The 27584-nt window shown below is 43.4% G+C and overlaps 1 protein-coding gene and 1 pseudogene across 6 annotated transcripts in view; one reads left to right on the forward strand and one right to left on the reverse strand.

The window, feature by feature from the left end:
• C9H3orf62 (chromosome 9 C3orf62 homolog) overlaps nucleotides 1-20636 on the reverse strand; it is a 217094-nt gene extending 196458 nt beyond the window's left edge. For 3 of the 6 annotated variants that reach the window (XM_078661224.1, XM_078661223.1, XM_078661228.1), the window contains exons 1-3: nucleotides 20557-20628; nucleotides 451-648; nucleotides 25-160 (exon numbers count right to left, since the gene is read on the reverse strand). The gene's annotated coding sequence lies outside the window, so the exon portion shown is untranslated. Of the gene's footprint in view, nucleotides 1-24; nucleotides 161-450; nucleotides 649-20445 lie in introns of all 6 variants that reach the window. The other 3 variants (XM_078661225.1, XM_078661227.1, XM_078661226.1) reach the window with 3 other exon arrangements.
• Nucleotides 1448-4535, forward strand: LOC144783083 (beta-2-syntrophin pseudogene; annotated as a pseudogene).
• Nucleotides 20637-27584: the final 6948 nt, after the last annotated feature.

Below are 27584 nucleotides of genomic sequence, written 5' to 3' on the forward strand. Positions count from 1 at the left end.
AGGAGAAAAAATGAAGCAAATCACCCTTTTTCTTGCAAATGATCCAGTGAACATTTTTGATGTTGAGAATGCTTTGTAGGACGTTTGACCTGGTCTATACAGACTGCTGCCGGCAAATGATTTATAGTGCTCCCCTTTTATCATGTGCCACATAACTGAGCTATGATGGAAACAAATAATGTCAAGTGAGCAGATTTGGGAAACACAAACATATTTTTGGGCTATAGAGGTGGAGGGTATAAAAAAGTGTTATGGATTTCGGTGATGTGAGATTATATATATATATATATATATATATATATATATATATATATATATATATATATATATATATATATATATATATATATATATATATATATATATATATATATATATATATATAAATTAGTTGCCATCTATCTGGTCAAAATAGAATAACCTTTACTTATGTTTTAGGCAGTCACTCACTTTGTACAGCTCTCACGTTTGCTCGCAAAAGTATTCACTCATTTTTTCGTACTTGTAGAGATGGAATCAGAGGAATAGGTGTTCTCTCCATTGATGATTGACAAGTCACACATAATTTCATTAGGGAGCAAGTGTCTTTATCCCAGTGTGAAATTATGCACTTTCTTAAGTTATCAAATTATCATAGTCTTCCCTGTCCTGTGAAAACAAGAAAACCAGTGAACATAAAACCACTTCTATGCAACTGTTTATAATATACATTTTTTCTTTTGCTCATTCATATTTTTAAAAGTTATGTTAAAACCTTTTTGCAGTCGAGACAATTAATGAACTACATTTACTCTGTATTACAACAAAGAAGTCCTAAAAAAGGTTGCCTTGGTCACCATGCAAAGTAAAGTAGGTTTGCAGGCTTATTCTATACAATTCCGTATAATTTATGCACATCTAAATCTCAGCTTACATGATGGCTGCCACTATCACTGCTTGTGAACTATTCTTGAAGGTAAGATGGTGCACATCAGTGAACACAGCAGCAGCATAAGTGTCACTGTCGGGCAGATCATTTGATGTTGAACATAGCCATATCTGGTTGTCAAAACACTGACGGGCATAGTCACAAACTGCATTTTTAGGTTTCGCCCTGGTGTTGCAACTGCGTAGCAGTTGCTCCGCCCAAGGGCGAAATCTAATGTTAGCTCTATAGTGGCGACTTGACACCGCCCCTTCTTCCATTGACTAGCTCCATAAATGGAGGCTAGCCATTGGAAGAGATTGGCCGCCAATCACGTTTTCCAGAGAAAACGCGATTCGGGGGCGTTTCTGGGTCTTTTTTTAAGCCCCGCCCCTTGTTGACGTGTGTCCCGGGCCGCGGTGTGATTGGCTGCAGGCCCGGGACACCCCAGTGACGTCATTTCCCGGGCCGCGCTGTGATTGGCTGCCGGCCCGGGACACCCCGTGACGTCAGCCAATCACAGCACGGCCCGGGACCTGACTTGTCTTTTCATGAAAGAAATGAGCAGTCTTTCTTCTGTGGAGTAAAGTTTGGGTTACATTTTTGTCCTTCATCTCTGTTCCCCAAGTACGATCATTATTTTTTTGGTTCGTCCTTTCTTTGTGTTCATCGGGAAGCGGGGTTTCTTGTCACCGAGATAGTGCTCCGCGTCCTCATGAATATTGATGATAAGGCGGGGCACACTTGTACTGTACTAGTGGAAATGGAAATGCTTGAAGGACGTTTACCCCCTCATGAATAATGATGATTAAGGGGTGGGCTGTACGAACACTGTGCGGGTCACGTTCAGCCACCATGGCTCCTCCAAAGCAGCTACACCCTGCTATGAATAATGAATATAGAAACATCTCATGAATAATGAATACAGTAGAGGGCGGGGCTCTGAGGGCTTCCGCATGTCTCCGCTGCTGTGCCAGAGCGGCTCTGTGGGAGCTGCCGGCGGGAGGCGGAGCGCTCGGCTCTGGCGGGAGTCAGACCCTGAGCCGCTGGCCATGGCCGTGTGGACCCGTGCTTCCAAGCAGGGCCTCCTGGAGATGCTGCTGCGGGAGCGCTGGGTGAGAGTGCTGGCTGAGCTGAACGGGGACACCCTCGCACTCTCCGCCGAACCCGGCTCCGAGGGGCAGGGACTGTCCAATGGCACGGAAGGGAGTCCCGGGGGCGCCCCCGGGAGCCCTGGGCGCGTCCCGGAGAGCCCTGGGCGGGGAGCGGATAACTCTCCCGTCCGCACCGTGCGGGTCCTCAAGCAGGAGTCCGGCGGGCTGGGCATCAGCATCAAGGGCGGGCGCGAGAACCGCATGCCTATCCTGATTTCCAAAATCTTCCCGGGACTGGCGGCGGAGCAAAGCCACGCGCTGAGCGTGGGCGACGCAATCCTGGCCGTCAACGGCTGCGACCTCCGCGAGGCCACCCATGACCAAGCCGTGCAGGCGCTGAAGCGGGCCGGGAAGGAAGTGACCCTAGAAGGTAAGAGCAGAGGGGACGGCTCCGGATTGTGAGAGTTCAGAAAAGTGTGAGCTGGCCTGAGATCCCACATATTTAAATTTGGGTCACTAATTTCTGAGCAGATGGGCCTTACCCATTTTAGGGTGGGATCTACGCTCTGTCTTATTCCTTGTAATGTATTACTCAGTCGCCATAACCCTCCCATATCTTTGGTATATTCTTCACATCCCCCTCCAGCACCCACCCCCCACATCCCCAAATAAAAACGAATTCTGACTATAATGGCTTTGACAACATGCCGAGGACAGGTACGTTCAGTTTTGATTGATTAAGTGACAAGACTGTCAGTGAAGCTGTATAAACAAATTATTGCTATTAATGTTATTGACTGTACCATCAGAAGACTAGACCAAATAATCACAGGGACTCCAGGAGGAACAGCGTAACCTTAAAAGTGTCTTATCAGAAGCACCCGGTTATGTACAGTATTTAACCTATGCGTAACTGTTCAGAACTTTTGTAATCGGAGGATTGCCTGCTGGCACTGCATGGGACAGCGGAGAGAGGATGTCATGCTGGGTAGCAATATGTGGAAGGAGGAACAGCTGAAAAAGAGATACCGATGACAGGCCCATCAGTCAAAAGGGGCCTGTTTTCCTCTGTATTTTTACGCCATTATTAGCTGTTTTGCCCCTCTCCTGACCCGTGGGTTGGACAAAGCTCATTGACATGTCTCACAATTCACGATCTGCTGCAGATCGTGTCCCCAAGTTAGTTTAGTGGTTTATCTCGATAGTCCCTCATCATATTACTGATCACACTCCACTGTTTGTGACAGGCTCAGTGTGTTTTTAAATGTCAGTTTCAGTTTTCCCGAAAGTATCCCATCCTTGTACTGATAAAACGGTGTGCTGTGAAAAGTCTCGAATCGTGATTTGTCAGTGTGGACTACTTTAGTTTTGATACACAGGCCTCTCTTGTTTCCCATTCTTCAAATCACCGAGGGAATAATCTGATGCACAGCAGCAGAACTACTTCAAGTGAGATCTCCAGTTCAAGTGCTGGTCATTTTTTTGCAAAACGTTCTCAGTTTGTGTCAAAAATTCAAATTAGCATAGCTCCAGATTCACCAAAGGAGTAGAAGCCATGAATAAAGCACTGAACACGAAAACGTCAGTAAAACTGGACATTGAACAACTGTGTGCGTTCATGTTGTCTACGTGTGTGTGTGTGTATGTATATATATATATAATACTTTTTCCAATAAATATTTTTTCAATTCCTACTTAACCGGCACAACCTTCCATTTGAATAAATGTACACCAATGAATTGGGCGATACTAACACATGTTAAAGTGCCATGAACCAGAAAAAATGGTGGTGTATAGGGCATATAAAAGCTATTACCCACCAGCAACCAAACTCTGTCTAGTTTCGGGATTTGGTATACAGTGCAAACCAATTCCTTCCACTCACAGACACTTTTAAAACAAGCATTTAAAATGCAACGGTTTCACCTTTGGAAAAGTTTGAGCTATTGGCATTGTAAATGACAACATTTGTATTTATGTGTTGGTTTTGAAAACAGATAAATAAATGGCATTGTCATTTACATTGCAAATAGCTTTAACATTTCCAAAGGCGAAACCGTTGCATTGTAAATGCTTGTTTAATATGTTTTGACATGCTACAAAATGCTATTCACAAACCTATGTGCAGTGTTTACGCCTCTCCAATCTTTTTCTGTGCAAAGATCTCATCATCCCCCCTCCAGAAACCCTCCTCTGACTGCAGACTCTCCCCATGATTAAGTATACATATTAGAAGTAAACGTGTGAGGAACAGAGAGGAGTGGTTGGAAAATGGGAAATACTACTGGGGAGTGGGGGATAGGAAGGACTATGGAGGGGTTAAGGAAGGGGTTTAAGCAGGGATGTGTAACCACCAGTTTGGCCATGTAAGCACCCTCCTGGATGCGAACATAGACCAGGGGCACTGAGACACAAGGTTTCTTGTAGCTGTACTTGCTTCTCTTCCCGTCGTCAGCGATGCAGGCATGGGCAAGTCCTGGCACTTCCGACCTACTAAAATGCCTATCCCTGGGGAGAAAGATGAAAGCTGGCCTGGCTCCTCAGATACAACACAGAACTGGGATGTGGAATTCCTTTAGCCCAATGCCCAGGACATATTGTTTGGGGTCAAGGGCAACAAGTTTTTAATGCAAAGGCCTTTATTATTAGGGTGAGCGCTTTAAGTAAATGTTGTAAGTTCGGACTGCACTACTGATAGTGGTTCCAGTATAAAAATATGTACACACGTTTTCAAAGTCGGTTATGTATAATGCTCCCAGAATGCTCTCTGATTAGATGCAAATATATGTGTATGCTTCAAAGTAAGATTGATGATTCTTTGCTTTCAAAATAAAATGTTCACATAAAAAAGGGAAAAAACATTTAGTTAAACTACTGTAATTTCTTAGGTACCATTTCTTTGCAGCGTCATTTGGTACAATTTGTTGTAGTATGCTAGTATTTCCCAAAGTTATTCATAATGGAAAATCAGTGTAACCCGTTTCAATAAGATTATAGGAAACATAAAAAAACAAGCATTGGCAAAGCGAGCAGGTCTGAAATTGGTGGTCAGCTTTTGGTTTTGTCAATGTGTGACTTGTTTTGGCATGGTTTTTGTAAATCCTTATTGGTGTGCAAACTGCTGGGCCCTCACCATTATAGCAAACATGGGAAAAACAATAAGTGTTTTTGGCTCAAAAAGCATACGTTGCCACAGTAGATCCTGCACTGAACAAAACTACTTTGTGTGCCGATATACTCCTTGTGAAAGAGAAGAATGCTGTCACTCAGAGTGAGACAGAATTTTAATAAACACAAAAGGTCATGGTTAACATCAGTCCTAATTAGGGACCAAATTATTAAAGAAAGTCTCAAAAGTGCACCCATGGTATATGTCCTTGCATTAAGTGCAGCTATACAGCTTTCGTGAATTCCCAAGAACTTACAGAAGTAGGACAAGAAATAGTACTCCTAGAAAATATTTGTGAACTGCATTTTAGCATGAGCAAATATGCATGATTAGATTTGCTCATGCGAAAGGCTAAGTGTTCACAAGTTCACTTTCGCTCCAACCCTGGAAGAAGTTTCACATCTGCCATTGTCAGCAGCACAGTTCCAACCTTTCTCAGTATGGGAAAGGATTAGAGAAAAGTTGGTGAAAACCCTTAAAACATGCAAGTTAGTAGGTTTGCACAGTCTCAATAGGGCATTCACACCCTAGAACTACTGCTTGATGCTACCTTCATCCCCAGTATGTAGATCTGCGGAAACATGGCAACATAAGGGAATGGCTAATATTCTAACCCTACAATGGTATGAGCCCTGGCATAATCAGAGAGGCTATATCAGAGCTCTTATATAATGAGATTACCGCCATAATTTGTCGCCATATTACATGGCACAAAAGGAACAAGTGGATTTTGTTACAGGACAAGTAGATTTATGAAGCAACCTGCCCCATGGGCAAGTAGATATTTTATGAAATTCCACACCACTTTAGAAGAGTGGTCTAATTAAGATTACCACTGGAATAGTATTTTATCTGGCACCACATGTAATTTTAGCTTTGGGTGCAATGCCAATAATGATTAGTATTGTCAAGTGATTGACTGGTATTTCTGATCTCCAGTCTGAGCAGCACTTTCTGCATGCAGCTTTGTAAAACTGATGAAGCTTTGAGTCATCTGCGATCGATTTAGGAATTTGTCATACGCCTGAGGATTAAAAAACAATTAAATATATTTGCACGTTAAGTTTATAAAACAAAAACGACATAACCTATTTCTGGCAATGCATAGCATTTATGTATACATTTTATAATCTATATTTGAATTTTTGATCACAAATTGCAATTGGACAGCAGACAGCAAAGTGACCATTGTACACAGAATCTATCACCCTCTTACAGAAAAGAACAAAGCAGCATGTGAGCAAAAGTAAGTGGCACATAACTGGAAAGCAACAAGCATTAGCAAAGCCAACAGGTCTCACCTAAACAAGAACTATTGCTTTGGCAATGTGTATTAGCCATGTTGTACACCAGTGTGGCTGCTGCTCAGCATGGCTAAAAGTTAAAGGCGTGGAGTGGGGTAGATTTGCATAGATTGGAGTGCAGTCGAGATTGATTAGGAAAGAGTGGCGTGCGGTAGATTTGGGTGGACTGAGGTAGATTAGAGTAGGGTATATTGGAATTGCGTGGGGGTAGAATTGGGTGAAGTGGGCTGGAATGGGGTGAAGTGGGGTAGACTAGAGTACTGGAGATTGGGGTGGTGTAGCTTGGGGAGGAGCAAATTGGGGTAGACTGGGTAGGGTAGATTGGCCTGGGTTCGATTTGGGTGGAGTGGTAGAGTGCAGCTGGGTAGAATGGTGGAATGGGGTAGATTGGGATATAGTAGAGTAGAGTGAGATAGATCAGGTAGAGTGGAGTGGGATTCATTGGGGCAGAGGGGGATACATTAGGGAAGAATGGAGTGCGTTGCATTGGGGTAGATTGGAGTGGAGTAGATTGAGTGGGGGAGTGGAGTTGGATAGATTGAAGTTAAATCGAGATTGGAGTGAGGTGGAGTGGGGTAGATTGGAGTGTAGTGGAGTAGATTAGGGTGGTGTGGGGTACATTAGACTGAAGTAGATACGTGTAGCTTGGAGTAGGAAAGATTGGAGTAGATTGGGGTAGATTTGAGTGGAGTATGGTAGATTGGAATGGAGTCGGGAAGACTGCGGTCGATTGGAAAGGGGTCAATTGGAGTGAGGTAGATTGTAGTGGAGTAGATTACAGTGGAGAGGAGTTGGATAGATTGCAGTGGAGTTTGGAGTGTGGAGTATTGGAAAGGAGTGTGGAAAATTGGATTGGGTTGGATTAGAGTGGGGTAGATTTGAGTGTTGGATTGGAATAAACTGGAGCAGAGTGCAGAGGTGTGGAATTTATTAAAATATCTACTTGTCCATGGGGCAAGTTGCTTCATAAATCTACTTGTCCTGTAACAAAATCCACTTGTCCCTTTGGTGCCATGTGGTTCGGCGACAAATTATGGCAGCAATCTCATTATATAAGAGCTCTTATATAGATAGCCTCTCTGATTATGCCAGGGCTCATACCATAGTAGTTTTTTAATACTAGCAATCCCTTTATGTTGCCACGTTTCTGCAGATCAACATACTGGGACTGAAGGTAGTGGTAAGCAATAATTCCAGGGTTGGAATGCACTTTAAGTCTGTGCAAATCTACTAACTTGCATGTTTTAAGGGTTGTCAACAACTCTTCTCTAATCTTTTCCCATACAGAGAAATGCTGGAAATTTTACTCCTGACAATGGCAGACGTAAACCTTCTTCCAGAGTTGGGAAAAAAGTGGTTGATGGGAAAATGACGTTGCAAACACTCGGGTTTTCCCATGAGCAAATCTACATATGCATATTTGCTCATGATAAACTGCAGTTCACAAATATTTTCCAGGAGTACATTTCTTGCCTTACTTCTATAAATTCTTGTAAATTCATGAAAGACATATAGCTGCAGTTAATGCAAGGACATATACCTTGACCAAATTCCTTGAGGAAAATAATCTCCTTGATCCCTCGCAGACCGGCTTCCGCCCCAAGCATGGGACGGAGTCGGCTCTTTTGGCGGTCTTGGAGGAAACTAGGGGCATCTTGGATCGAGGAGGATCGGTGGCAGTCGTCCTCCTCGATCTCAGTGCCGCTTTTGACACTGTAAATCACACCATCCTGTTGCAACGCCTCGGGGAGATTGGGATTCAAGGAGGAGCGTTGGAGTGGATCCGCTCATTCCTATCCAGCAGGCAATTTCAGGTCTTTGAGGGAGCAACCATCTCTACAAGCAAGCCTTTAGACTGTGGAGTCCCACAGGGCTCCTCATTAAGCCCGACGTTGTTTAACGTCTATATGAGACCGCTGGCTGGGGTCGTCCGTCCGTATGGTATTAAGATCGTTACCTACGCGGACGATACCCAGCTGGTAGTCTCTCTCACGCGGGCCGGAGACCCTGTGGGTACAGTGGACCTGCTCGAATGTCTGAGCAAGATTGATCGATGGATGACCATGTCTTGTCTCAAACTCAATGGAGACAAGACAGAGGTCATGATGCTGGGACATCTAGCACCATCCACGATCAATCACATCTGGCCGGCTTGCTTGGGTACCCCCCCAGTCCCCAGGGATGCCATCAAGAGCCTGGGAGTCTGGTTGGACAAGTCCCTGACGTTTAACCATCAAGCCGTTGTACTATCTGCCACCTGTTTTGGCCTGATTAGAATGCTGAAGAAGATTCTTCCATTACTCCCGTTTGAGGCCAGACAAATTGTGGTCCAGGGACTAATACTGGCCAGGTTGGATTTTGGAAATGCGCTTTACCTTGGTACCCCTGACTCCACATTGAAAAAGTTGCAGGTAATTCAGAACTGTGCCGCCCGAACTTTGCTCCAGCTCCCCCGTAGGACCTCTGTGAAGGCAGGATTGAAAAAATTACACTGGCTTCCCGTGAAAGACAGGGTCAGCTTCAAATCTCTCTGTGTTGCCCATCAATCTTTTTGGGAAACTGGGCCACTAATTAGTCGCACCTTAATCACCCCCTATCTTCCCAATAGACAACTTCGATCTACTAATGCCTTACTGGCAGTAGTGCCAAAGGTTAAGAGATCCAGAGCAGGAGGTCGCTCTTTCTCCTTGAACGCGGCCAAGTTGTGGAACAGCCTACCTTATCATCTTAGGTCCAACTCAGACCTTACTTCTTTCAGGAAAAATTTAAAAACTTTCCTGTTTAACAAATAAGTTGCTTCTTCTGTACTTGGCCCTATGGGCAACACCTGTTAGTTTTCAGCGCTGGGACGCCTCCGGGCAGCTATTCTGCGCTTTATAAAACCTATTTTCATTTCATTTCATTTCATTTCATATACCAAGGGTGCACTTTTGAGACTTTCTTTAAAAATAGTGTCCCTAATTTGGTCTGGCGTTAACCACAACCTTTTGCGTTTGTTAAAATTCTCTCTCCCTCTCTCTGTATCGGCTGGCTTCACTGTGAGTGACGGCATTAAGCTCTTTCATGAGGAGTATATTGGCACACAAAGTAGTTTTGTTCAGTGGCAGTAACTAATGTGGCAGTGTGTGCTTTTTTTAGACCAATTATTTTTTTGCTTTTGCCAATGTTTGTTATAATAGTGAGGGCCGAGCAGCTCTCACATCAAGAAGGCTTTACAAAAACCATGCCAAAACAAGTCACGTATTGGCAAAACTAAAAAGCTGACCACTAATTTCAGACCTACTGGCTTTGCCAATGCTTGTTTATTGTTATGTTTCTCATAATCTTACTGAAACTGGTTACACAGATTTTCCAATATGAATATTTTTGCGAAATACTAGCATGCATCAACACATTTTACTAAATGATGGTTCAAAGAAACGGTACCTGAAATTTCACAGTAGTTTAGCAAAATGTTTTTGTTTCCTACTTTCATTTTTTTAGGAACATTTTATATTGAAAGCAGAGTCATTAATCTTGCTCTCCAGCTTCTGCAAATATTTGCATCTAATCGTAGAGCATTCTGGGGGCATTATGCATAGCCTCATATTGCTAAACTTTGAAACCGTGAGTACACATTTTTATACTGTAACCACTGTCAGTAGTGCGGTCAGAACTTACATTTACTTAGAGCGCTTACCCTAATAAAGGCTTTCAATTAATGAACCATGAATACAAGTTTGAACAGCAATAACATAGGCACACAAATAATAACTTAACTTCAGGAAGTGCCCCTCCCTGGCCCTTAATGTGCTACTGCAAACTGGCAACCAAAGGGTTTGTGGTGCAGGGGGTTGGGCCTACTTGTCCCAAGGACAAAATACACATTAAAACTTGTTGCCCGTGACCCCAAACAATATGTCCTGGGCGTCGGGCTATAGGAATTCCACATCCCTGAGAGTGGTATAGATTTCAGTGGAGTGTGGTAGAGTGGGTGGATTGGGTTAGATGGAGTGACGTGGGGTAGAGTAGACTGGAGTGGGGTAGAAGGGAGTATGGAAGATTTTAGTGGAGTGGGGTATATTGTTGTGAACTGGAATGGGGTGGGGAATTTGGGTTATATTAGTTTTCAGTGGAGTGGGGTAGAGTGCAGTGGGGTGAGTCGCATGGCGTGTTGCAGAGTGTCCTATAGTGGAGGTGCTTAGAGTGGAGTGGCATGTCAGAGTGGTGTGGCGTAGTGTGGGGTATGCATAGTGTGGTAGCCCACTGCCATTAAAGACAACACACTTTCAATTGAAATGACCATTACATTAGCACCGGAATACGGTTTTACTGCATACAGCAGATTATGTGTAAAAATGTTATCAACTACTGTCTTGGTGTGTTTTGATCGTATTCAAATATTTGTTTCTACCACACTTCAGAATGACAAAAAATGAGCTTCATTTGTACTAATTCTGATCTATTCTGAAAAATCAGCAGTTCTTTTTTTGTTGTGTTCCAAAAATAAAACCACATGCAACATGCTCTCCTCTTAAATGGGTACTAGCAGGACTGTCACAAATTCTCTCACTTTGAAGTCAGAAAATGAAAAATAAACACCATGCTCCTTGGAAGAGAAACCCCGACATTTGACCTCTTTCTTTGAATCACAGCAAGTGTGATAAGATGAGAACATGGTTTCAAGGCCAGGAAGCAAATCTATGGAAAAATACAGTAAAAAAGGTTTGGGCAACAGAAGAGGAAAACTCAAGCTGGACAGCCTAAATAAAATAAAGCTAGCTAATAGAAAGCCAGAAGATTTGAGTTACAAACAACAAAGCGCATAGTAAGCAACTGGCGAATGCATTCCTGTCAGTTTTCTGAATCTCCCCAATATGTCTTTAGAAGCTGTCTGGTAGGCTTTAACCTCAAAGAGAGCTTCATTAAGTAGATTAAATGAAAAATAGAAAGGAAGACTGTGAAACATTGTAGGAATAACAAAAATGTGATGAAAAGATGGTGAAACAAAAGAAGTTGAGAGGAAAGACTGACAAAAAGTATAAGATGAAAAAAGAGAATAAAGGTTGGAGAGAGGAAAAAAAAAAAAAGGTGACGGAATGAGTTTCAATAATAATTTTCTTATATAGGTTATCCAGCCTAGGTGTGTTTATGTCTGATGATTTCACTAAAATTATATAGGTCATAGATTTAAACTGTGAAGGGCGTTCAGCCAGGCCTCTTCTTCCACTGGCCTGTTGTGTCATTTACATTTTTGTCCCACCCACTGCAACATACAGTGACCAAAGGGTCAGCACACTTAAGCCAATTGCGAACTACACTGTAAAATCATTCTTCCCTTTCACAAGAAACACATTCTGAGATAACAAAGTTCCTTCAGTGCCATCAACTGCTATAGCAAGCGTGCCACCTGAGAACAAAAAAAATCTTTACTTTTAGCTATAGACTGACAAGAACCCTCAAGTGTCTGCAAACAACAAAGTTTTGCAAAAGACATGAAGATACAAGACTAGCACTTGCCAAAGCCAGAAGGCCGACAGCCAACGTCAGATCTATTTGCTTTGCAAGGTCTGGTTTCACACTGTATTCTGTACCTTTAGTCCCAGTTTATAATCTGATAAACATGACCACAATGCACAGAATGCAAAAAAATAACTGTCCTGTGCTGCTCGTACATTGATGTGGGAAACTCAGAGGTTTGGTTCAGAAACAATCATGTAGGAGGCCAAAATATTCTAACACTGCTTTTAACCACTTCGACATCCACATATATGTTTTTACTGAACACATGATGGCAGCCATTGACATTTGAAGTACTTGATAGCAAAGTTGTGGAGATCCAAACAGCTGTTTGGTTAACTTTGCGAAAAGGGTAGCAGGGGCTGCAGGAACAGCTGAGACGTTATGACTGACACCACTGTGCCCCTTACCACGGGCAAGACTGAAAATCTGTGTCTCCAAGGCAAAGAGCACTATTATAGTCGCAATGTGCTATTTAGAAAAACATTAGTCAAATAAAACATGCATTTCAAAACTTCCCAAGTATCAAGGTACCAGTGGAAGGTCGGATGAATGGAAAGATAGCCGCTATTATTGCCACCATGTTTGTATCACTGGTCATTATGTAATGTTGGAAATGTCACGGCCCCAGTAGACTGACCGAGCAATGACTTAAGAATAGCTTTGCAAACAACATAGCCTACATGAGGTGATAAACAGGCGTGCTCCTAGAATACAGCCTCAAATCGTGGTAGACCGGGACGGACTGGCAAGGAGGGCATTCGGCCATTACCCGAGAGGCCTGTGGCAAAGGCCAGCTGGTGGACCGTTTTGTATTCAGCTGCAAATAAACTTCCAACATTTGCCTGTGCCACCTTGACCTCTTGAACACAACCCGAAAGGCTGCTGAAGGCCTAGAGCATAGGCCAGAGCACAATATGACCAAGTACAGACCCTTTGGGGGTCATTGTCATGCACAGTAGGAAAATGGACAAAACTGAGCCGGCACAGCATGTAATGGGGCTCCTCCCATCCTGAGTCACTGAGCGGGACAATGAGGCCTCAAGGTGTGGCGTTGCTGTTTTTGAGCATCACAGCTAGCACTAATGTTACGTGGTTTGGAGTGAAAAAAGGTTGTGCAGGGAGTCAGATTACACGTGGTAGCCTTTTAAGAGCCTCTACCTTTGTCTCCAGCAACAGGCAGATGAGCCTCAGGTATCTGCTGCCACCTTGCCATCTTCAAAACTGCAGAGGGCTCCCATTTTCCAATTAGAGAAAAGTTAAAAATAACTAAACAACACACTTAAGCAAAAACAAAACTTTCACAACCCAAAACAATTTTTTTACATTACTGCAGCCCTGGGTGTAGTTGTGCGAAGTGACAAAAAACTCAGGGGAGTTCCGCAAGTGGCAGAGTGCAGTGCCATTTGCAGTTTGTGCTGATTTTCCTGCCGCTCGGGTAGACATTCTACCCATTCGCGAGTGGGGAAAAATCTCTGCTGCACTACGCAGAGCAGAGTTTTCCACACTCCGCAAGTTCCACACAGAGCAGAAAACTCCGTGAACGGAGTTCACCACCCAGGCCTACATTACTGTGAAGAACATTCATCCTGGGACAAAATGACAAAGGGGAGGGAGAATACACTTGGCAGGGGAGTAATAAAATGGAATGAGAGGGGGGGCGCAGTGTGGAAACAAAACGGAAAAAAAGAGACATGCAATTTAAGTATAGTAGAATGACAAAAGAGGAAAGGAGAAAAGGAAATTGAGAGAGGAAAAAACTCCCACGATACTAAATAAGCAACATTTTAGTAAATGTCATTATGCATAAGTGTGGGCCACTTTTTCGTTTGGTGGACTAGTCTAATTTTGATCCCAATCCGACCTGGGAGGTAGATATATGTGCCCTAGAAAAAAAGTCACAGGACTGCCTTTATTGTGGAAACCATATGGACAGGGATTGCCAAAAATGCAGGCTTAACCTAGTAAATTGGAAGCACAGATAAGTATGCGTCATACTTGCAGGAACTACCTGATAGTACACGAAAAGATATGGTGTTATGGCAAGAGCTACTGTCTTTGGAACAGAGGAACCAGGGTCGAAGCTCGGGGTCCACTCAACATCTGTGATTATCAGTAAATCACGTAAGCTACTCGTACCTAAAGGGGAAACAAATGTGACCCTGTGGATGCTTTTGAACAGGCGCTCTAATCCCTTCAGGCTAAGTTCTGCTCCATAAAACTGAAAAAACAAGACCTCATCACATTAGAGCCTTTAAAAAACAAGCACTTGTAATGCAATGCATTTACGAGAGTTTGAGCTATTAGTATTGTAAATGACAATGCCTTTTATTTATATTTTGTTTTTTAAAACATAAATAAATGGCATTTTCATTTACGATGCTAATAGCTTATTCTCTCGGAAATACGAGACCAATTGCATTCCAAATGCTTGTTTTGTAAAAGCGCACCGTGAAAGCGCGCATGGCGCGCTGAATGTTGCAGGAAAACATGTGGTACCTGCAGTAGGAGAAACCATTAAAGAAAATAGCGCTTACAGAGTAAATAAGACGTACAGTGTAACAACCGAAGTAAACGGGTCAGTCCTCATGGGAAGTTACAAATAAAGACAAGACGGTACTAAGGAGGGACTAACAAGCCTATTAACGAATCAGAAGCCTGCATTTAGGAAGGACAATAACAAGCCAATAATAAATATGGGCGGAGAGTGGGCAGGGCTTCAAGTCCATACTCCAATACAGCATGGCTTGCAGAGCAGCGAATGTGCGCTGACTCGGGCTCGACCTAAAAACGCTCTATGTTCTATGAGATAGACAAGTAACCTTTCAGATACAAGATGGCTAAGAGCACAAACTGAAAAATGTCTAGCTATCCTGCTTAGTAACCATCTAAAGCATCTTTAACCACCAGGTCTTCCTTCGCAGTTACCTTTCCTTGCCTCCATGTAGTTCTGTTTTGCTTTCAGGGGGGGTTTAATTCAAGCATTCCATCCATCACTTTTTCTTATACTTCAGTTATACGACAAATGCAAAAAAAAACCAATTGATGGACAGAATGCAGAACAATGTCATACATTGACCCCAGTACAGAGATCTGGGCCTAAATCCATCGTTTTTTTGCTCACCATGCCATTCCAGTTTGAACCCAGCCATATTTTTATTTTATTTTATGTGTTTTATAGAGCGTGAACTTGACCCGTTAGGGTATCAGAGCGCTTTACAGGAGAGCAAAGCAATATACAGACAGACTTAGTATCGACCAATTACAGCTCGAGTAGTAAGAGGGAGGGGTGCTAGATACATAAGGTAAAGAGAAGCATTTATTTACAATATACATAACCAATTACTCAAAGCGAGATACCATATTTACAGAATATGTTTACAATTATTCGACCAGATCCCAAGTTTCTGATGTTTCACGTGACCCGGTAGTCAGAAGGGAGGTAGTGGACGGCCCTAGGACGGGCCATAGAAGCAGTTGAGGCAATATTAGCCAAGAAATTTACCCACAAGGAAGGTTTTGGCATCATTTTTGAAGCAGGTCAGTGAGGGGATTCTTCTGTGGTTGGGTGGGGGAGATTTCCATATTCTTGGAGCAGCCCCTGAGAAGGCCCGATTGTAAGCTTTTTTTTTTCGAAAGCGAGCGGGTTGGAGCAAAATGTCTCTGGCAGATCGGGATTTTCTGATATGCTAATCAGTCTTGACCCTGTGCCCAATGGGAACAGTCCAGTCCGAACTGCCTGGCGAGGCCCTCCCTGGACTGGAAACAAGCATACTAGGACCGGTTTCGGGGTATCACCCCTCTTCAGCCCGGATAGCTTGACTCCAGTGGCATGAAGAGTACAGGACCCACATCTGGGCATACCCGTCCCACTCGGGGTGACAAATGCAAAAACAACAATTGATGGACAGAATGCAGAACAATGTCATACATTCACCCCAATACAGAGATCTGGGCCTAAATCCATTGTTTTTTGCCCACCATGCCATTCCAGTTGGAACCCAGAAATATATGCAAGTCAGTCTTGACCCTGTGTCCAATGGAAACACTCCAGCCCGAACTACCAGGCGAGGCCCTCCTTGGACTGGAAACAAGCATCCTAGGCCCGGATTCAGGTTTTCACCCCTCTTCACCTAGGGTAGCTTGCCTCCAGTTATTTGACAGTCCAGCTTTTGAAGATCATGTGCGTGTGTGGTAAATTGTAAACATTAAAGTAGGCATATAAAGATTGTGTGAATAAAACAGCAGGCGCATCTCTCACATTGTTGGATCTGTACAGAAGTGCAATTACAGGGTTGTTACTGGGGCGGGGGCAGCACGAATGGGACACTTTGTAAAACAATAACGAGAGAGAACTTCTGCAGCAAACTCGGAGAACTGCCAAAAAACAGAGGGGAATGGCTGGATGCAAAATACACATCTTACACTAACAATGTATTGTACTGTACTGCTCTATATTATAGAAAGGCACACTACAAAACTGCACTGCATGCTCTGTACAGTTTGTGAATTACACAGAACTGTATTGCACAGTCCTGCCTGTATTCTTTTACTACGATGATTGAACTGTACTGTATCGCATAGCACGTTTTGTAGTGTACTGGACTATGCTGTGTTACACTGCCTTGCACAGTGCTGTACTACTTTGCACAGCATGTATTTCAGTCCACCTTGTTGCACTAGGTTAACTAACCTACCATAGGCAGGGCTAGGCACACACGCCTGCTCAGCGTCACGATACCCTCGCAGGTGATTTTGCACTTTGCAGATACACATAACACTAGAGTGCATTCCAACGTGCTGTGTTGTTGTGCGGTACAGCATCGTATATGCATGCATTGCGCTGCAGACTCACCACTCTGCCGGAGAACCTCACGATGGCCTGCTTCACCTTGCCCTAGATGCCTTTGCCCAGCATCTCCTGCAGCTCGTACCGGTGCTTCAGGTTGTGCTTGTGATGGTGCCTCTTCGCCCTGTGCTGCTGCTTCTGCTCCGGGGACGCTGTCTCCCCCTCAGGTGAGGGAGAAACAGAGGAGTCCCCCATCACCCCTCTGCTCCCCTCTCTTCACTCCTTGGATGCTAATCTGGTGCCTGGTAGGCCCCCTCCCCTCCTACGTCCGCATCCATGCCTAGAAGATGAGGGTGATGGGTGGAAGGAGGGTCTGCAGCTGCCCATCTGGTGCCCGAGCCCTACCTTCAGGCCAGGGACAGCGCGGCTCCCACGCTGCCCGGGCCCACAGAGCGGCTACACGTCTGGCATTGCATGCTGAAGGCACCGGGACTGCAAGGGAATGAACACATGCCACAGGTCCAGTATGAACACCGTCAACCTAAGAGTGAAGGGAAGACCTGGCTTGGCAGTTCGGGCTGGACTGTTTCCATGAGGCACAGGGTCAAGGCTGATTTGCATATAGCTGGGTCTGAGCTGAGGTGGCGAAGTGAGCTAAAGAATGATGATGGATTCAACCCAGATCTGTGACTGGGGGTGAGTGTCTGAAAAGTTTCAGAGCTCCGTCCATCATCTCCTCGTGTTTGCTTTAAGTTGGCAGGGTATGTTTAGATGTGGGTCCCCTGCTCACTTTGTCACTGGATTCAAGCTACTCTGGCTGATATGGGGTGCTACCCCGAAACCGGTCCCAGGATGCTTGTTTCCGGTTCAGGGAAGACCTGGCTTGGCAGTTCGGGCTGGACTGTTTCCATGAGGCACAGGGTCAAGACTGATTTGCATATAGCTGGGTCTGAGCTGAGGTGGCGAAGTGAGCCAAAGAATGATAATGTATTCAACCCAGATCTGTGACTGGGGGTGAGTGTCTTAAAAGTTTCAGCACTGCCTTCATCATCTCCTCGTGTTTGCTTTGTTCACCCGCTGAATAAAGCACTGCATGTCGTCGTGCCTAAAGGAGAAACTCAATAAATAAAATAGTACACGTACTGTGTAACAACCAAGTAAAGTAGCCATGGGAGGTTACAAATGAAGACATGGCCGTACTAAGGAGGCACTAACAAGCCTATTTAGGAATCAGAAGCCAGCATTTACGAAGGACAAAGACACAAGCCAATGACAAATATGTGCGGGAGTGGGCAGGACTTCTCTCCAGTACTGAACTACAACAGATCATCACCAGAGCAGCACTTGCTCACTGGCTCAGGCTCGACCTAACCATACCCTCTTACTATCAGAGGTTAGAAGTCTCAGATAGGAAGATGTATGTTTTTCAAAGTTTTATGGAGCAGAACTTGACCCGAAAGTGATAGGAGCGCAATCAAGATACAGACCTGAAAAGCCAAAACGTAAAAGATACAAGAGGCATTATTAATCATCAGGAAAAAAAGAATTGTTGATGAACATTAGGAGCACGGAAATAGAATGCATACATTTTCAATGAGCAAAATTCCGATGTGGTGAAAAGGGAAATGTGTGCATGGGGCTATGAGTAAAGCGTGGATGTCAATGACAAACCATAGAACATACAAAAATGGTTGGTTCTGATTAACAATGTGATATTTAGGAGAGAGATCATTCAAAAACACATTAGTCCACAGCTCTAGATCTGAAAGATTATGTGTGCACTATGTCGGCTTAATTGTTGGGTAGGGCGTTTCGTGTAGAAGCATTATGTGCCTCACAAACACATTTGTGAATGCATAAATGTATACATTACTCCAAACTCTTGTACCCTTAGGGTTACAAATCACAAATTTGTGGTTCATTTTTTTTAATGCTATAAAGTTCTCTGTACTGTAGTCCTGGGTCGGTCTGCTGACTTGTCCAGGACAAAGTAGGGAAATCAAAAAGGGGAGGAAGAGGTAGTGCTGCGTGGCACCGAGGTGGGCACGTCCTCCTCTTGCAAAAGTAACTGTAATCAAAAGGGTCCACCTCACGGGGGTTTTTAGTGTGTATCCTGATGACTCTGGAATACACACACTTGTTTAAAATACCCCTCACACACCAAAAGGGCCCTTGGTGTCATGCTTCATCATCGGGGTCTTCCCGCCCGGCTGCCGGACGGGGCAGTGCTGCGACAAGCGACTACGCTGGAGCACCTTTTAAATTGTGGGTGCTATGTGAGTGAATGGAGTGAGTGTCAGTGGGGTCAGGAGTGATAGAGAGGTGATGTTAAAAAATACCTGGCCTAGTGATAAAAAAGACTGTTTAATAAACACTGGCTGGTATTATTAAAAAAATTATAGTCGGAAAGAGTAAGCGGGTTTATGAGCTTACTTTCCTGTGTGGGTCGACATGTTTCGGGGCGCCATGCCCCTTCGTCAGGACCGGGGTAAGAGATCCCCCTGTCACTCACTAGTGTGTCGCCACAATGGGTGTATTTACAAAAAAGGTGAAGAAAAGATCTATGTGTATGGATATAAACTTTATACTCTAATACACATCCCTTTCTAAATAAGATACTCATGTAGTATGCTTATTATGGTGAGGAACAGTGCCTCATGAGCCAACACTAGATCGAAGGAGGCCACGGACGGAGGAAGGAGCACAACGAGGCTGGGGGTTGATTAGACCCCTAAAATACCCTTCGATCTAGTGTTGGCTCATGAGGCACTGTTCCTCACCATAATAAGCATACTACATGAGTATCTTATTTAGAAAGGGATGTGTATTAGAGTATAAAGTTTATATCCATACACATAGATCTTTTCTTCACTTTTTTGTAAATACACCCATTGTGGCGACACACTGGTGAGTGACAGGGGGATCTCTTACCCCGGTCCTGACGAAGGGGCATGGCGCCCCGAAACATGTCGACCCACACAGGAAAGTAAGCTCATAAACCCGCTTACTCTTTCCGACTATAATTTTTTTAATAATACCAGCCAGTGTTTATTAAACAGTCTTTTTTATCACTAGGCCAGGTATTTTTAACATCACCTCTCTATCACTCCTGACCCCACTGACACTCACTCCATTCACTCACATAGCACCCACAATTTAAAAGGTGCTCCAGCGTAGTCGCTTGTCGCAGCACTGCCCCGTCCGGCAGCCGGGCGGGAAGACCCCGATGATGAAGCATGACACCAAGGGCCCTTTTGGTGTGTGAGGGGTATTTTAAACAAGTGTGTGTTGTTTAGGACAAAGCCAGCTGTAAGCCTAATAAACAAGAAATAACACGCCGTATTCATTTACCGTACTTCTACCTGAATGACTAGAGGCGCGTCATCTTATAAACACGACCCAAAACAAGGGCGGATCCGGCAGACTGAAGACAATAAAAGCCATCAGAAAAATTAGAGCTAACTGGTTTTAGGTCAAATAAAACGTAGTTGTGCTTATCTCCAAAAGTATGCTCAGTCAAGCCACAATTAAACGAGGAAGAAGACTACTGCAGATTGAAATAATAGTTTAGACGCGATGATGCAGTGCCAGAATGATAAATACCCAATAACTCCTCAATTATTACCGGGTGGTCGCCATTTTGTTAGTACAATCCGATCCCACTATTTAGCTGACCACGCTTTTACCTCAAATAAATTCGGAAACAGAGACTGAATGCGAGATCTTCAAGTTGTTAGTTACTGAATAATGCATTTAAAAAAGGCAAAGACGAGCATCCATTCTCCAATTTCGTGTACCTCTTCGATCCTCGCGTGTTTCTAAAACTGTCGGCACAGGCAGGTAACGTTACTTCCTGGGTGACGTCTTTTCCGGTGCCACCGGATGTCCGTCACAACGTGCTTTAGAAACGGTCTTGAAACGCATGAATCTTTGAGGCCACTTGTATGTAGGTAGTTCAGCTGTTGCAGGTTGAGGTAAAAGTGCTTGGACACAATGCAGCTGCATGAAACCTAGAGTTTCAGAAAATTATTTTTGGTAAAGTTTAAAACCAGCGCTCCGATTTAGTTCGTAGAAATCCATTTTTTCAGCAAAAGTAACCTTATTTTTTTTCTCTTACACTTACAAATGCCCGTATGGAAGTCAATTCGAGAATGTATTTCTCTCGATATTTTAGATCTCTGCAAGAGTTTCCGTGTGCTGAAACGTATATATTGGGATGTGCAAGAACGGGGGAATGGGTAAAAAACAGGAAATGTAAAAAATGTTTAAAGAGCAAATGCAACGGGACGTTATTATACGTGCTCGCCAAGGGGGAATGTATTTTCCCTTTGACTTCTATTGATTGCCAATGTAAGTTTTGAATCAGGTGCAAACATTGTTTGACCTAATATGAAATCAGGGTTTCGTGAAAATCGTGTTTCAAACCATTTTTTTCTCATGCACCATTTCCTTTAGGTGGTACCTGGAGGAATTTGTGCTGGCAAAACAGTGAAAGATGGGAATGCCTTTTGGTAAAACGTGGCGAAGGCAATTTTCACAGGGCATTTTTTCTCTCCAGTTTTAGGTGGAGCATTTTAGAATAATGCACAAATACACACAGTACAAAAACAGTATTTCCACAATCATTTTTTATAAGCAAATCTTTATTATTTTTATTGAACAGGAAAAATAAAGAAAACTACACTGCCCCAAGCGGTTTTTACACCCAGTTGTAATGAAGTTGCTGATTTTTGGGCACAGGATAAGTCATGGGTTCCAATTTGGTTAGGTAAAGGGCTTTTACACTCAACTTTTTTTTCTCGGCGTCTGCTCAACATCCTGTGATTCTGGGTAAATCACTAAATGTGCCTGTGCTTATTCACAAAACATTAAAAAAAGATGTTGCCCTCGTACTATATAAAACTGCGCACACAACTTGCAACTATTTCACTAAAAATATAGATATTTTCGTTTGTTGGTATTTTTGTTTGCTTAAAATAAAATAGGCTGTAAAGCGAGTCAAAGGCTAGCACACAAGCATGTGCAAGAGCAGCTTTGTGCGAAAAATCAAAGGAATTTCATTAACCCTTAGTGAAGTGAGTTTAAGTAAGAGAAAGGTAAAATAACAGCATTTTTTCTATAAAAGTCAGAAGCATCATACCTAACACTGGGATGCTGACAAATATAAGTACAATTCTGCCTCTTTCTCTCAAAGTCTCCTATGTACAGGCCCTGGAATTATGCAGCAGGGTTGGGTCAAATTATACGGCAAGCTTTACCAAATTATGCAGCAAGAGAAGGCAAACTATGCAGAGTAAAGCAGCACATTTTCATATAGTATTAACTCATTACTTTGTCAGTTTTACACATGTTAATACTGTCTGGGGAAAGGTTTCGACTCAATACTGCTAGTCTGACACCCGAAATACAGCAACAAGCAACAGAAAGATGACCAGTCAACCTTTGAGAAGGGCCTTTCACTGTGCAGCAACATGTGTTGTCGCATTTTTAGTAACATTTGGTCTGTTTAACAAATGTTTTGTTTGGTTAAAATCTGCAGATTATGCAGTAGATGATGGATTATGTGGGAACTGCAGCAAATCCATAATAATGTCGAAAATACTGCTGCACAAAACCATATTTTTCAGGTCACCCTGAGTATAGCATATACTGTCAATACAATTACTTTAAAATACATTTAAGAATATGATAGTTGTGTCTCTGTAAATCAGGAATACATTATGCATCCAGTTCCTAAAGGAAATATACCACCTCAAACACTGCCTTCATCTCATCCAGATCTGCATGTCCAAAATAAATCAGGAATACATTATGCATCCAGTTCCTAAAGGAAATATATCACCTCAAACACTGCCTTCATCTCATCCAGATCTGCATGTTCAACATATACCTGAAGCTCAACCCCACCAAGACACTAGTCACAGTATTTGTCAAAAACAACAAGCAACAAGTAGTGCAAACTTGGCACAGTGACATTAACACATATATTTGAACCCCACCATTCACCCATGCCAAGACATTCAGATTCACTCTAGAGTCTAGACGCTGATCTCACCCTGAAGGAACGTATCCTTAGGAAAACCAAGACGGTTGGGTACCATTTCTCTGTACTGAATAAAGTGAAACCATTCTTGCGAGAAAATGACTTCAGAACTGGTGTCCCTGTCTTTGTACTCTCACATGTAGAGGGTTGTAAAGCCCTACTCAACCGCTTTCCAGACTCCACACTGCCCCAACAACGCACCTTCCCCGCCAGGCATCCTACATGCTTCTGCATGCCTCGTCTGCTTTTCAAGAATTGTGATCACATCACCTCCTTCCCTGACAGAACTCCATTGCTTCTCCCTGACAACATTTACCATACCATTTTCAAAGTCAACGGATTTACATCTAAAGCAATTGCCCCCTATCTGGCCGACATGCTCACCACCACCAATTATTCTCTGCACACCTGCAGTCAAAACAACATAAGACTAGACATGAAGTAGCGTAAAATAAAGAATGCCACAGGCCTGCTACATTTATCCATCCAGTATTTAGAATGACATCCCTAGAGCCACCAAAACCACTCCATGCTTCAATTTAGGAGAGAGCTAAAGACGCACCTCTTTATAGAACACTAAATCATGATGATAAAAGTAAACCTTTACTACCAGAAGCTAGCTTTTCCCTTTTCCTCCAATACAATCTTTTGACTGTATTTTTGCCCTTCATCTTTTTGCTAAAGCAAGCCGCAGACACGGACAAAAAACAAGTAAGAGTAAAATACTTACCCGACCTCTGCTAGGAAGGATACTGCGAATGCAGAAAAAAAGAGCAGGTTGTCATAGTGACGCACTTCCCTCTTTATGCATGTTGGGTAGGTAGCGCAATAGTGGGGGGAAGTGTTGAACTCTGGTAGGTATAAGATTTCTGCGGAGCCGACGAGCTGCTCATTGGTAAGGAAAGGAACAGGAAGACGGACGTGGAGGTAATGTACATCTTAGTTACGCACTGAAATTCAAAGGCCTAATAGGCGATATCAAAAAAGAGGGAAAGACAGTGGAACCTTCCTAGCGCATATCACCTAACCCAAGTCACTCGCAATTATAAATTGCCCCCAATAGTTTTTATGGGCAATGTGTGTGCACACTGACTGACACCCACTGTCACAGTGCTAGTTCATCAAAGAACTAAAGCTGCGAGCTTGTTAAGTATCACCTATTAGGCCATACATAAGAGCAAAGGTGCACAACACAATTCTTAAGCTACAGTTCTAATAATCACAGACTTAGATTTTCTTGGTTATGATTTTCTTTATTCCAAAATGGTGTACATTAGTCATAGAGGCAGCCACTGTTCCGTTCAATTTTACTCCTCCCATACTGATCTCCTGGTGAGGAGTATGGCAGGAAAAATGGAGAAAACTAGAATGCACAAAACATAAACCACTAGGGCACTATGTTAAATTGGTTAGTGCATTAAGAATATGTACAATAATGTATCTGTCATACTGTTCTGTTCTTCCTCGTGTTCTACAAACAATGTGTTATAGGGATGGTTTTTGGTTGCAAATGCCCTAAAGAGCGCGACCATTATGGCCGGTTGAAATGATATAACCAGTAGGTTATTATTTGTTGTAAAGCCTGGCTGCCTCTATGACTAAGTGTCTCCTCTTTTTTAACTCAGATTTTAACTGTATGTTTATATGTTTGTTTTTATGGCAGTCCTGAAGAAGTCCCGTGTGGAGGAAACGAGTCGGCTGCAAAAACCCGTGTTTTTTGAATGTACACCATTTTGGAATAAAGAAAATCACAACCAAGAAAATCTACGTCTGTGATTATTAGAACTGTAGCTTAAGAATTGTGTTGTGCACCTTTGCTCTTATGTATGGCCTAATAGGCGATACTTAACAAGCTCGCAGTGTGTGGCTCATGTGGTTCAGTGATAAAAGCATAACAGAATGATTACCCCAGTTAATTTTCGTTTCCACAGGCCCCGGAGAAGTTGCCTATGGGGAGCTTGCTACATGAGTGGGGAGCGCAGCTGGATAAATCAGGAAAATTTAACGTGTTTAAGACATAGGGGATTTATATTCTCTTAATATCAACAAGACAAAGCTCATACTAGTGACACCAAGGGCTTATCTTTAAAAATATTTGCCAGTGTTCATGGACACGTGAGGAATAATACAACACAGCACATAAATGGAGGATTCAGTGCTTGAGAATTATTATTGCGATTTAACTGGGTGTGTTTAAGAGCAAACAGCATGCTGTTTTTTCTTTGGAATTTAGTAGTACATTGTTATGTAGCATTTCTACAGCGCTTTCCTACCTCTTGTCGAGGCACAAAAGCGCTTAAGAACTTTAATCTTTCCTATCTCCTTTGAGAGTTTGCGCTTGGTTCTATTTAATTGCATTTAGTTTCATGACCAATTACACTTAGCAAGCGGTAGTTAGCCCTCTGTACCTCAGATCCACAAAAACAGCTCTCGGTGTGTTTATAAAAAGGTGCACATAAAAGTTGTAATTTTCATCCATTTACTGTACGTATGGTCTGCTACTTACACGGACCGTCCATCAATTCAGCCTAACGTCCCAGATGTCTCAGACCCGTCATGTTCGTACTTCTGGGTCGCATAAAATAACCTGTCCAATGGCTGATCCAATTCATGGAGTCTTCTGGGAGTGGGCGGTCCTTCTAATATGTAAAATCACATATCAAATGGGAGCGTTTGAGTGACCACAGCGAATCCTAGTGCACAACACAGAATTGCATTGTGCTACAGCGACCACAGTGCCTCAAACCAGATCCGCTCTCAAGCAATCGGTGGGAACAGCCAGATCTAGTTTGGAGCAGTCTGATTTGGTTAAAGTTCTGGCTGTGGGGAGTTAGTGGTGATGCATTGAGTCTTCCCCCATGATGGGGCAATTGGATATACTGCTGCCGCATGCGGATGTGGAATTTAAGTGCGTAGGGAGGGATGTAAAAGAGAAAGCAGCATGCAACAGGGCAGACTCATAGAAGTGAGCAATGGTTGTACCGGGCCGTGTGCTACGTTGAAGACTGGGAGCTGGCCAAGTGGCTGTAATATTGGCACGCCATATGGACCACAACAGAAGAAGACCACTTTAAGTTGAATTTAATAAGTTACATCAGGGAACAGGTGAGAGCTGGGTAGCGCAGCTTCCACTCCAAGACTTCTGTGTCACGAATGCCTTGGACTGGAACCCAGCCTGTGGAATGCACATACATTCCATTCCCCATTCTAATACAGACAATTCTACCAACACAACAGAATTCCCCCTCAAAACACAATAAATATTAGTGAGCAATGCCAACAATAAATAGAACAAAAAGTAAACCTATACAGCTATGCACTCAACAAAATAAATACAACGTAACTATATAGCACAAAATATAAGTTCAAACTAATAATTTGCATTACATACTTTTTTAACCATCCAGGTAGCACCCTTTTCCTCTTGCTATTTTCCTTCATCCCAGATACAATCTCCTCCCCTACCGATCGCTCGCTTCTGCTTCCCCACTTTCTGCCACAGTCGCCTCTTCCACAAAATGTTCAGCATCCTTCTCCGCCCTCTCCTCAACAACCTTTTCCTCTCCTTTGTTGACCAATCGATCAGAAGCAAAGGCAGATTGCACCCCACTCCGTTCAAAGATATCCTCCACCCATTCCATACCCTCCTTCTCATTTTATTTCTGTCCTTCCCCTGCTACCACTCCATCATACTCCTCTAGTCCCATTGCCACCCTTTTTTAGGTTCCAAACGTTTCAATCCTTCAACCTCACCGTATTCCTCAAAACATCCACCACTTCCTGGGGTGCCCAAAATTGACTCTCTCCTTTGGGAATCTTCCCAGGTTTCTTTACTCGCATCCAATCACCAACCTTCACCCGTACATCCTTCACCCCATGAGCTTCATCATAGTAGCCTTTACTTCTTTCATGTGTGTCATCCAATCTGCTTTTGACCACTCTAAGCGACCACTGCTCCACCATTCCATTCTTCAGCCATGCCAGTGCAAACTTGTATCTAGGTCTCCTACCTCTCATATCACAAAAGGTGACAATCCAGTAGCCTCATGAATAGTTACCTTATACGCCCAAACAGCCTTTTGTACCACCAGCTTCCAATCCCTTTGCTTGCTCATAGCTCCTTGAATAATCCCTTTCAGCACCCGGTGAAACCGTTCCACGTTGCTGTATCCCGCGGGGATTATAAAGAGACGTGGTCTTATGTCTCACTCCAGTTCTTTCAAAGTAACTCCATGCACTTTTAAAGGTGAACTTCACCCCATTGTCACTCATTAACACCGCAGGCATGCCCTCTGACACAAAAATCCTGTCCAGAAAATCCAACACAGTATTGGTATCCACCCTCGCCACAATTTCCACAACCAGCCATTTAGAAAACAAATCAATCACTATTCCAAATTCTTGCTAATCTACCACTGGTCCAAAAATATCCACTGCAACACATTCCCAAAGTTGTTTTGGAATTAACCCCTCACTCATCGGTGGTCTTTGAGTTCTCAATGACTAGTCCGCCGAAGAACACACAAAGCATCCTCTCACAAGCCTCTCCACTGCTCTCTCTACACCTGCCCACCAGAATTCCCCCTTGACCACAGCCTTGGTTCTCACCACTCCAAAATGCCCCTCATGGCAAAGCTGCAGAATACTATCTCTTAAACCCTCTGGTGGTACAATTCTGTCCCCTCTCAATACCACAACCTTGTCCACTGACAACTCCATTCTCACCTCCCAAAAAGGCTGCAATGCTTCTGTCACTCCATCTTTCCTAGGCCATCCCCAATA

The sequence above is a fragment of the Lissotriton helveticus genome, chromosome 9 (genome assembly GCF_964261635.1).
Source record: "Lissotriton helveticus chromosome 9, aLisHel1.1, whole genome shotgun sequence".
Classification (NCBI taxonomy): domain Eukaryota; kingdom Metazoa; phylum Chordata; class Amphibia; order Caudata; family Salamandridae; genus Lissotriton; species Lissotriton helveticus.